This window comes from Haliotis asinina, chromosome 4 (genome assembly GCF_037392515.1).
Source record: "Haliotis asinina isolate JCU_RB_2024 chromosome 4, JCU_Hal_asi_v2, whole genome shotgun sequence".
Classification (NCBI taxonomy): domain Eukaryota; kingdom Metazoa; phylum Mollusca; class Gastropoda; order Lepetellida; family Haliotidae; genus Haliotis; species Haliotis asinina.
Window position 1 is genome coordinate 54,172,307 of NC_090283.1, and position 11,058 is coordinate 54,183,364.

The following is an 11,058-nucleotide window of genomic DNA, read 5'->3' on the forward strand; positions in this document are numbered from 1 at the left end:
AGGTCTATGATACAGCTGACAAATGCAATATAAATTACACGTAATCCTAAACATTTGTGTTTCCTATAGATCTTGCTTTGAATATTTCTTTGAGAGATTGTAGCTTTTGTAGATATTGGGTTCTGGCTGGAATATACTTATCACAAACAAAACATGCATGGCTCTCGTCTTCATTAAGGTACTCAGTTCACAGATGGGGTTGATCGCCGTTGTATCTTTATTGGTTCTTAGCTTGTTTATCTTGAAGTTTGTTAGCGATGCTCAATATTTGAAGCAGGCTCTTATTAGCTGCTTGTTCCTGATGTTCGTGATATACGATTCTCTTTCAAGCATAAATGAAGCGTAGTTGGTAAGGAAACGTGAAGTGTTTATCTCATGATGCCACTTTTGGAGTGATATATCTTTGAGGTGCTGTTTGAAACATGATAAGAAAATACATCTCTGACATTCTGTGCAAACCATACACTGAAAATCCAGTCTTGATCAATGTTCCTCTAATATCAGAAGTCCAGTCTCTTCTTCCTATATCATCGACAGATTTACGCATTCGGTAACACCGGTGTGCGTGGCGGTCGGTTGTCATTTGTAGAACCTTTACCCGGTAATTGGTCTCCTTTACTTGTGTTGATACAAAAATTGCATGTCTTCCGGTGTCACAAAGAACTGCCTTGCTTGAAGCCAATTTTCCAACTTTGAGAAGATGCTTACAGTAATTTGTCTGTAGTTTTCCAGTTAAAGCGGAGTACCTGCACCCCCATACTTCTGCCCCATATAGGGGTACAGGTAACCCTTTAGTGTCAAATACACATATGCAAGAAATACATGAATAAAAAACATAAGTGAATATTATCTGACAATGGCCTTAAAGCATTTTATTTCACCGTATATATTTGTGAATATTATGTATAATCCCCCTTTTCCCTTAAGATAATTTTGTCAAATTCTGATTTCTTAATAGCGCCAACATTCAAAACCAAGTAGGCGGCAGGGGCGGACACAGTTTTGAGAAATGGGGGTGGGGAGGGGGTGCACACTGCTGAGAAAAGGTGTGTGTTTGACCAGGGATACTCTATATAGGCTCCCTGGTTTGACTGAGAAGAGGTGTGTGTCAGAGAGAGAGAGAGAGAGAGAGAGAGAGAGAGAGAGAGAGAGAGAGAGAGAGAGAGAGAGAGAGAGAGAGAGAGAGAGAGAGAGAGAGAGAGAGAGAGAGAGAGAGAGAGAGAGAGAGAGAGAGAGAGAGAGAGAGAGAGAGAGAGAGAGAGAGAGAGAGAGAGAGAGAGTTGAAAAGTAATATACATAGGTGATGCTGAAGCATTAAGCCAAAGTCAGATGCAGTTTTACCACGAAAGAAATTTGTTTGTTAGATATGTAGAACGAATGAGTGAACTCATTATTTTGAATGACCTGTTCATGGGACATTTAATCAGGCTGGAGTCCCTACACGATACAGTCTACATAGGCTTGTACCGTTAAAACTAAATCAAGGTATACTGTCACTGACACCGAAGCCTCAGTTGAATCAGCCCCAACCAGTCAGGTCAGTTTCCCATGACATCCCTGCCGTCCATACTCTTTTCTTTGGCGCAATTTACAGTGGGTTTTTTCAACTTCACTATTTCGAATGATTCTTCTTTCAACAACCACCTGCACTGAACAGTTACTGCAGAGTTATCGTTCCTGACAAGGACGCTGTAGTGAACCAGGTCACAGTCCCTTTCTAACGTTGATAATTGTGAACCGTCTTCTTAGTAACAGGTTTACCTTTCCCGCGTTTTATTCTTCCCTTGAAGATTTCCACTGTTGCATTAGTTAACGTTCTAGAAATGTGACATGTTTGGGGTGTTTTGTGTCCAGTCACTGTCAATGACACGAGTACATCTAGGCTACACATTAGCGATCTAGACTAAATATCAAATATGCCATTGTACTCGTTATTATGCATTGCGGGACATATTTCCCGTAATCACTCGTACGTACCCCCACCTCCCTTCTTTCAAGCGAAGCCCATTCACGATATTATGTTGCAACTGCACTCTTAGTCCATGTAATACATATAGCATTTATAAGACAACAGTAAGCGCAATGGTCTGTGGAGACTTGAAACTCGCAAAACAGTAAAGGATGATGCTGTCAGTCACTGGCTTGTCTGGGACAGACTCCAGTAGTTACACTTCACTCGAGTTTCAATGGTTCATATAACAAAATTTCAGGACATAATGGGTGGTGCGCACCCCTGCATCCCCTCTGGATCCACCTATGGGCGTATTTGCCAGGGTGTACGAACTGTGCACGCGTCAAATCTGTCACGTGACACACTAAACGGGTTGTACGACTGACATTGACTGTAGATGGAATGTGGCTGCCAAACAGCTGATCCTGTTGAAATGTATGAGTTGATAGATACAAATATGAGTGCAAACAGAGAAATAACATTGTTGCCATAATTTCCTACATGATCGTGTCAAAAAATGTATAAAAAAAATAAAATGTTTCTGTATTGCACGTGTCGTTTAACAAACCTCAAATTTAATCATGTTTATCATAAACTAAGCCATCCCGAGTTATCTCCCTTATGACGGTTCAGAAAATATCATGGAGAAATATTTTGCGTCTCATTCTTCTGAATGTTGTTGCTTGAAAATAAGCTAACTTCAGGGCGACAATTTGGTCACACTGTGTTTTGAAAATGTATACAAGACTGCTGCGACTCAGGAAATACATGGAGATGCCAACCAAAAAGTGTTGCAAATAGTAGTTTCAACCTTCAAAATTGATAGTTTGACCATAAAATTAGTAGTCAATTAAATAAACAAAATTATGATGGTATCTGAGAAAAAAATGATTGACATTACAGTCAAACTATTTCCGCCGGAACTAAATGTGTCAAATCTGAAAGGTATTGAAATCATCTTCGCTAAAAGTACGTTTGTTTCTTGCAATCATTCCAGTTCAAATATATCATTAAATTTGATGAATGGAAATTATGTGAAGACCGAATTTTAATGCATTTTATTCAAATTTCGTAGGATTTCTAGTGGAATCGTAGTTAAAATTCGTAGCGACTACGAAAGTAGAGGTTGGCATCTCTGAATACAGAATTTATAAGGGTCTTACAAGCCCTAATCCCTTTCTAAACACTGTAACACCATTTGTAAATAGTTCCTTCACAGACTTTATAAATCAGCATAAAGAGGCTATAATTGAATAACAAGTGTGTGCATGATTTCAACAAGTGCCAAATCATGTGAGTGCCACACTGACAAGGTGAGCTATTATCTTGTTGACTGCCAATAAAACCATTTCTTCAGATGATCTTTTAATGAGTAGGCAGTAAGCAGGACAAAACAGTCAGTTTGAAATGTCATCTTGGAGACACTCAGGTAGCACATGTGATGCAGGTGAGCTATTTCGCTGTTGACTGCCAGGATGATAACACATGACTTGGGTGAGCTAATACCTTGCTGATTGTCAGGAAGCCAACACACCACACACGTGCGGTACATGTATAAGCTAGCTGACTGTCAGGAGGAAACAACTACTCAGTTAAACAACCGTTCAGGTGAGCTTACACGTTGTTGACTGTCAGGAAACCAACACACAATGCAGGTGAGGTACATGTATAACCTAGTTGACTGTCAGGAGGAAACAACTATTCAGTTGAGCTAACACCTTGTTCACTGTCAGGAAACCAACATATGAGACAGGTGAGCTATCACCTGGTTGATTTTCAGGAGGAAACAACTGTTCAGATGAGCTAACTCCTGGTTAGCTATCAGAAAGACAACAATTATCCAGGTGAGCTATCACCTGGTTGATTGTCAGGAAGATAACACATGACATAGGTGAGCTTTCACCTTGTAGACAGTCAGGAGGAAACAAGTGTTCAGGTGATCTATTGCCCAGTTGACTGTCACATGAAGACATGACAGGTGAGCTGTCAGGAGGAAATAACTGTTCAGGTGAGCTAACACCTTGCTGACTGTCAGAGGACAACACATAACACAGGTGAGCTACAATCTAGTAGACATACAGGAGGACTACATGTGATGTGACATTCATGTGATTCAGTTCAGCTTTCTCCTAATAGACTGTCAAGAGGACCCCAGTTGTCCAGGTGAGCTATCACCTAGTTCAGCAATCATTAGTAGACCTTCAGCAGGACCAATTATCATTCAGTTGATCTTTCACCTACAACAGACAGGTAGACATCAAATGACATAAGTAAGCTGTCAATGAGTGGACAGTCACTATGATCTGAAAACAATATACACACCATCCTTTCACTTCACTTTCGGTCACTCAAGTTACAAACACAATCAATATGAGTATTACGTGCCAAAACTTATAAACAAAAGAATCATACATCCTTTCTCATCTTAGGAACTGGAAAAAATGTTTCTTGAGATCAATAACCATGTCAGCTATAGCTACTCTTCCTACTTCAAAAAAGTCAACAGCCAGGATTGAATGCAATGTAATGTCTATGATCCAGGTTTATCCCAGCTCTTTTCAGACGTTCAATGTACAGGATACTTTCATCTCACAACATGTCATACTCCGCTGTGACCATCAGTGTTGGAGGAACTCTGGTGAAATCCTCAGCAAGAAGAGGCACCAAGAATGGATTGGTTGCCCTGGTTACTATCTCCTCCCCAAGGGTCTAATTCCGATGATCTACACTGACCCAAAAAAGAAACGCATAGCTGAAATCTCATTTTTAAAGTAGATTTTTTCGGAAAATATGGAATGGAATGACAATTAATGTAAATATTAAGTGTTTTTATAGTCAATACAACCAAAACAGACAAACAAACACAACCTCTGGTGATTATTCGCCACACCACAGCACCTTGAAAACGCTTTGTATAATCTGCACGTGGGAAAATCTGAAAGCATTATGCACGTGCAAATGCAGGATCTCAATCTTGATTATGATGGCTATAAAAGGGGACAGGTCCTGTTGCGATTCATTCTTCGAATTTCTTTCTATGCGACGCGAAAAATGCCAAGGTTAAATGAAGAAAACAGAAATAGAGCCATTGGACGTCTGGAAGCTGGGGAAAGTCAGTCATCAGTTGCCAGACGTCTGAATGTGAGGCAGAGCACGATTTCCCGTCTCTGGCAATGATACACGCAACACAACTCGACCAGAGACCGTCCAAGGAGTGGGAGACCAAGGGTGACAACTCCAGCACAAGACCGCTACATCCGGGTGCTTCATCTGCGTAATCAGGCCGTCACTGCTACGTATACCGCTGATCACGTTCCTGGGCTGCGTAGAGTCTCTCCACAAACCATCAGGAATCGCCTAAGAGAGCATGGAATTCGACCTATGCAACCTCATGCAGGACCTGTTCTGCATCCCCATCACCATCGTGCACGTCTTCAGTGGTGCAGGAACGTTCGGGCATGGAACCTCTTGAATTGGAGGAGGATCTGGTTCAGCGATGAGTCACGTTTTCTGCTGTACAGACATGATGGAAGGATGCGTGTTTACAGACGTCGAAATGAGAGATATGCTCGACAGTGCGTTCGTGAGGTCAACAGACACGGTGGTGGAGGTGTAATGATGTGGGGAGGCATATCTATGAACGGCAGGACACAGTTGGTGCATGTGCAAGGGAATCTCAATGCTGTACGCTACCGGGATGAAATTCTGAACCGTCATGTTGTTCCTACAATTGACGCTAGAAGGGAAATTTTCCAGCACGACAATGCAAGACCGCACACAGCACGCATTACCACGGATTTCCTTGCCAACAACAACATTACAGTTCTTCCATGGCCCTCAAAATCGCCGGATTTGAACCCAATTGAACATTTATGGGACCAATTGGGTAAACGGTTACGACGTCGACAGCCGCAGCCACAGACACGTCTACAGTTGGTGAATGCGTTGCGAGATGAGTGGAGAAGAATCCCACAAAGGCGGATACGACGTCTTATACAGTCAATGCCCAGGCGATGCAGAGCAGTGATTGATGCCCGTGGTGGTCACACCAGATACTGACTTTCTCACTATGCCATGGAAAATAGAGACGCTTAATACCACTGTGAATGATTGTATATGTCTTGACACACATTTGTTAATACCCGTGTGAATTATCATTGCTCAAGTTCCATTACTTTTTGTGCAATTTAAGTTAATAAATCATCTCTCATAACATTGAATTTTCACCTATGCGTTTCTTTTTTGGGCCAGTGTATATCCCTTGCTGCCTTGTCTTACTTCACTCTGTAAGACAAAGATGACACCAGAACATTTAAGACAGAGTCAGTGATCATTCGTGGCTGGGATATTATTAAGAAAATAATATTGAACAAAGTCCAAATCATGCTTGCAGTTCTGGCAGAAAATACATTGACTTTAAATGTATTTAATTCCATTAGCTGCAGAATGTATTAGTGTCTTTTAATGGTGATTTCAAAATTCAGTGACATTTTAATACTGTATGTTGAAGCTGCATTCAATGAATAACATAACACAATGCATTAAATCCTCTTCCTGCTGTTTCTATCAGAGGTCCAGTGAAACATATTTCACCTGTAATGGTATGTACTGGAAAGGTTTCGCATTCCAAACTTTGCTGGCATTTGTTTGAAGATGTTGCAGTGGAAGAGTTTTACTCTTTGAGGCAGTAGAAATAAATATGATCAAGCTAAAACAGAGTGGATTTTTACAGATGTTCAAATCTGATCTTTGCTGCAGCTGTCTCCTATCAAAGGAATAGCTTGTAAAGATCCAGGGTAGAATAGGTCTTTAACAACCCATGCTTGCCATAAAAGGCGACCATACTTGTCATTAGAGGCAACTGATGGAATCGGGTGGTCAGCTTCACTGACTTAGTTGACATGTTATTGGTTCCCAGTTGTGCAGATCGATGTTCATGCTGTTGATCACTGGATTGTCTGGTCCAGACTTAATTATTTACAGACAGCTGCCATATACATGGAATATTGCTGAGTACAGTGTAAAACTAAGCTCACTCACTCACTATCAAAGGATTAACACTTGTTATGGGACTTTTATGGCTGCTTCAAAACTGTTTTCACCATCTGTTTTCACCATCTGTGATAATCTGATCATCTGAGACAACTCTCAACTCCCACTCCAATCTTGGTGCCATCCACACCGAACTGTTGCGGGTTCTGCAGCTGGTGTAGCGTGGCTGTCACACAGTCTTTAAATGGGATTGGGAAGGGGTGCTCCAGAGCAAGGTGGCATCTGGACATAAGGTTAGACTTTAAGTTAATTTGCAGATGCTTTGAAGTGATATCCAACCAACAAAAATATGTAGACTTAGAAAGCGGCAAGAAATATGTTAAATGAACTTCAAGAATCACAGTGGATATATGCTTGCAAGCAGTATCACGAAACAGGTTCTATTGAGAAAAAAGAAGATTTTAATACATTTAAAGAAGTTAATTCAAGAACACTAGGAACAATTTCAGACACAACTAGAATGTAGATTGATTTGGTTGGTGTTTGACTCAATTATTCTATATCTATCAATATCTGTAGATATTGACTTTTATGCCACTTTGGCAATATTCCAGCAGTATGACACCAGAGACTCCAGAAATGTGCTCCATACATTGTACCCATGTGGGGAATCAAACTTGAGTCTTCAACGTGGCGTGAGGACACATTAACCTCTAGGCTACGCCACTGTTCTTGTCCCCAGAGAATATCGGGTGTCCCCCCAAAAAGGGAAACAGTTCTTGACGAGTCATTTTGTGGCAGAGTCAACTTTGTATATAGATACCATATCCTAACGCTACTACATTTTCTCAGCAATAGATAAACTGAATTTATTCAAAAATTGTACAGAGTAACCCTAGGATATCATCATCATGTCCACAAAATATCTACAAGATTTTTCACAAATTATGCGAGCATTGTCAAATTCCAAACACCATTTCAGAAAATATGATATCAGAGTTGTGCAATGTGGTCTTCATTAAGTTCATGCCAGGAGGTGGCTCCTGTCAATGTGTGTCGATCTAAAATTAGCCTGTCTCAGAGTCACTTCTACTGACTTTTTTCATTGTTACAAATTGCCTGTATCCAAAATCAGTTCTGACCAAATTCTCAGTTAGAAAGGAACAGCGATGCCTTTGGGTGACAATGATAAAATTACAACTGAAAACTGTTTCAAGGCAAAAGGATGGGGTAGAAGAAGGATACTTCCAGGTATCATGGAGCCATGTCACTGTAAACAGATTTATTGCTAGAATAAGCCAGCCACAGGATCAGTAGCATGTAAAATTGGCAGTGGGAGACCCAAGACCGCATGTTTGGAGGAGAACCCACAGGATCACTAGCATGTAAAATTGGCAGTGGGAGACCCAAGACTGCATGTTTGAAGGATAACCCAAGAGGAGAACAAGGAGTGCGTTCAGAAGCTGATTCAATCTCAGGAGGGAACCTAGGGATCAAAATATCTTAGAGTAGCAGCAAGCACGTTATAAGTTAGCAGGTCTTCTGTGCAGAAACTGGAGCTGTTACCCTTCAAGGTGATACAGGTATGAAAATGTTAGAGCGAAACGATGCACTTGATGCAAGGGAACTTAATTACTACATGGGAATTAACACTACTCGGCTGCTGAGGTGAAAAGGATAATTTTCACAGATGAGAAACACTTCACATTAGAGTTAGCTAAAAATAGCCTCAACGATCAAGATTATAGGAAGTGGAAGTGAGAAATTCAGAGGGTTCCCCTTGATGCGGAAAACCTGTGTAAAGTGAAACTATGCATAAAAACAAACACTGCGTTGCTTCTGACGCAATCAAATCACTAATCAAAACCACACGATTCAATGCCATAGATGATAAATGTAACTAGTTTGATTTCTGATTTCAAACTGATTCGAAAGTACACATGAGATTTCTTTAGAAATCAGTCATAGAGGCATATACCTGCAAAAAAATAAAAAAAATTATTTGTGGAAAATCTTTTATCTTTGCAAAATTGTCCCCTGCCCCCACATACACAAATTTGGATTTTGACTCCCCTGAAAAATTTGCACTGAAAAATAGTGAAATCTACATTCAGTAGTGGATGACAATCTTCTGGGTTGTAGACTACTTTACCCTAGAAACATTTGTGGGTTTCGGCAAGATCGGGCCCCTTCACACACAAAAAGGATAACCTAGACCCATCTGTAGGAGGCTATGCCAGAATTCATTAAGAAGGATGAACAGCCTCCACAAAGTCCTGACAGTAACCAAATATATTACGCCATATGGGACTCTCACAAGGAGAAAGTTTAAAAGGAGTGAGAGTGAGCAAGTGAGTGAGTGAGTTTAATTCTACGCCGCACTCAACAATATTCCAGCCATATGGCGGCAGTGTGTAAATAATTGAGTCTGGACCAGACAATCCAGTGATCAACAGCATAAGCATTGATCTGCAAAACTGGGAACAGATGACATGTGTCAACCAAGTCAGAGAGCCTGACTACTCGATTCCGTTAGTCGCCTCTTAAGACAAGCAGTCGCCTTTTATAGCAAGCATGGGTCAAGGAGTGAGAGACAATTGACCAAGCAGGTGTTAAAGGACAGGATAAAGAAGACGATGAAGAAGACAAATAGTTTATTTCCATGTCACATGTTTCCTATATACGAATACATTTCATTGACAAGTTGTAGAAAATATTCGACCCGTTCAGGCCTAACAGAAACGAATATACATTAAAATGGAGTTAAAATACATAAAGTGTAAAATTCATAAAATAACTGTCAATATTACAAAGATGGTACAAATATCTGCACAGAACAATTGCACGTTGTGGTTGGATGAAGCATTGTATCAATATTATTTTCATTCTTACCTTGATTCAATGCAGTTACCAATGAATGTTTTAGACGACGTTCATACGTACAGTTTAGTCTGCGACTAAAGCGTTACAGTTAATGTTATCTTTCATTACAGTAATGAAGAGCTCTGGGCCAGATAGTGGTAACAGTGGATTATTATAGAGCTTCTTAATCATATCAGCACAGATATCTGTACAGACGTTACGTATAATCAGAGAGTGAAATTCATCCTCGATCTCGCCACGATCACAATTTACAGATTCGTTCCTGGAGAGGGATAGGGGACGACTGAATCTTCCTAGTTTGATTTCTAAAGGGAGGGTACTGCACCTACTATACTGCACCTACTATACGACACCGTTGGTTAGATATCAAGCTTAGGTAAGCTTCGGCGTTTAGACAGGACTTGAACAATGTGTATGTATGTTATTTATTTCCACTACTTAAACCTTGACTGTTCCATAACTAATTTCCCCAATCTTCTGCATCAGTAAAAAGTATCCGGCCTTTAATCAGCAGGAAGTCGGCTTGTGGTACATCTTTAATGTCGGAAACACTCAAACTAAGGGACTGTACCCAGCTCAAAACAGTGTTGAACTATGATTTTCGGAAACCTTTTGACAAGTTACTGACAGAACAGTCGAGTCAGTCCAGATCGATGGAAGAAAGCCTCTTTCACATACGTGTGACTTCTATCCGTTGGATGCTGACTGATGACTAGTTTGCCTTTCACGGCCATATTCAATGTTTTACATCAGACTCCCAAGAAAAAAAACGGCAGGCACGATGTTGAATATTCTGCAGACATTTATGTTCACGCAGTCCACAGATACCAGCCCTGTACAATAGTATAGGGTGCACAAAATTGCTATATCCCATATGAAATATTCTTATAAGAATTTTGTATGCAAATTAGATAAGAACTTATATGATTATTATACAATTCTTATATGAATCTTATAAGAAATTTAGAAGATACTTATAAGAATCTTATAAGAAACCTTATTGGTACTTATAAGATACTTATAAGATTCTCACATATTGAACCCAAGTACCAACCAGAATTACAGCTGATGACCATTTGCAGTTTTTATGGGGATGGCCATTAAGAAACCCACTGGTTCTAGAAATAGAAAGCTCTGAGTTTTACATTTATGGTCACATGAGCAAAAGCATAATTCAACAAACATCAACAGCACGGCATTAGAAATATTATTCAATTTTAATTACATCACAA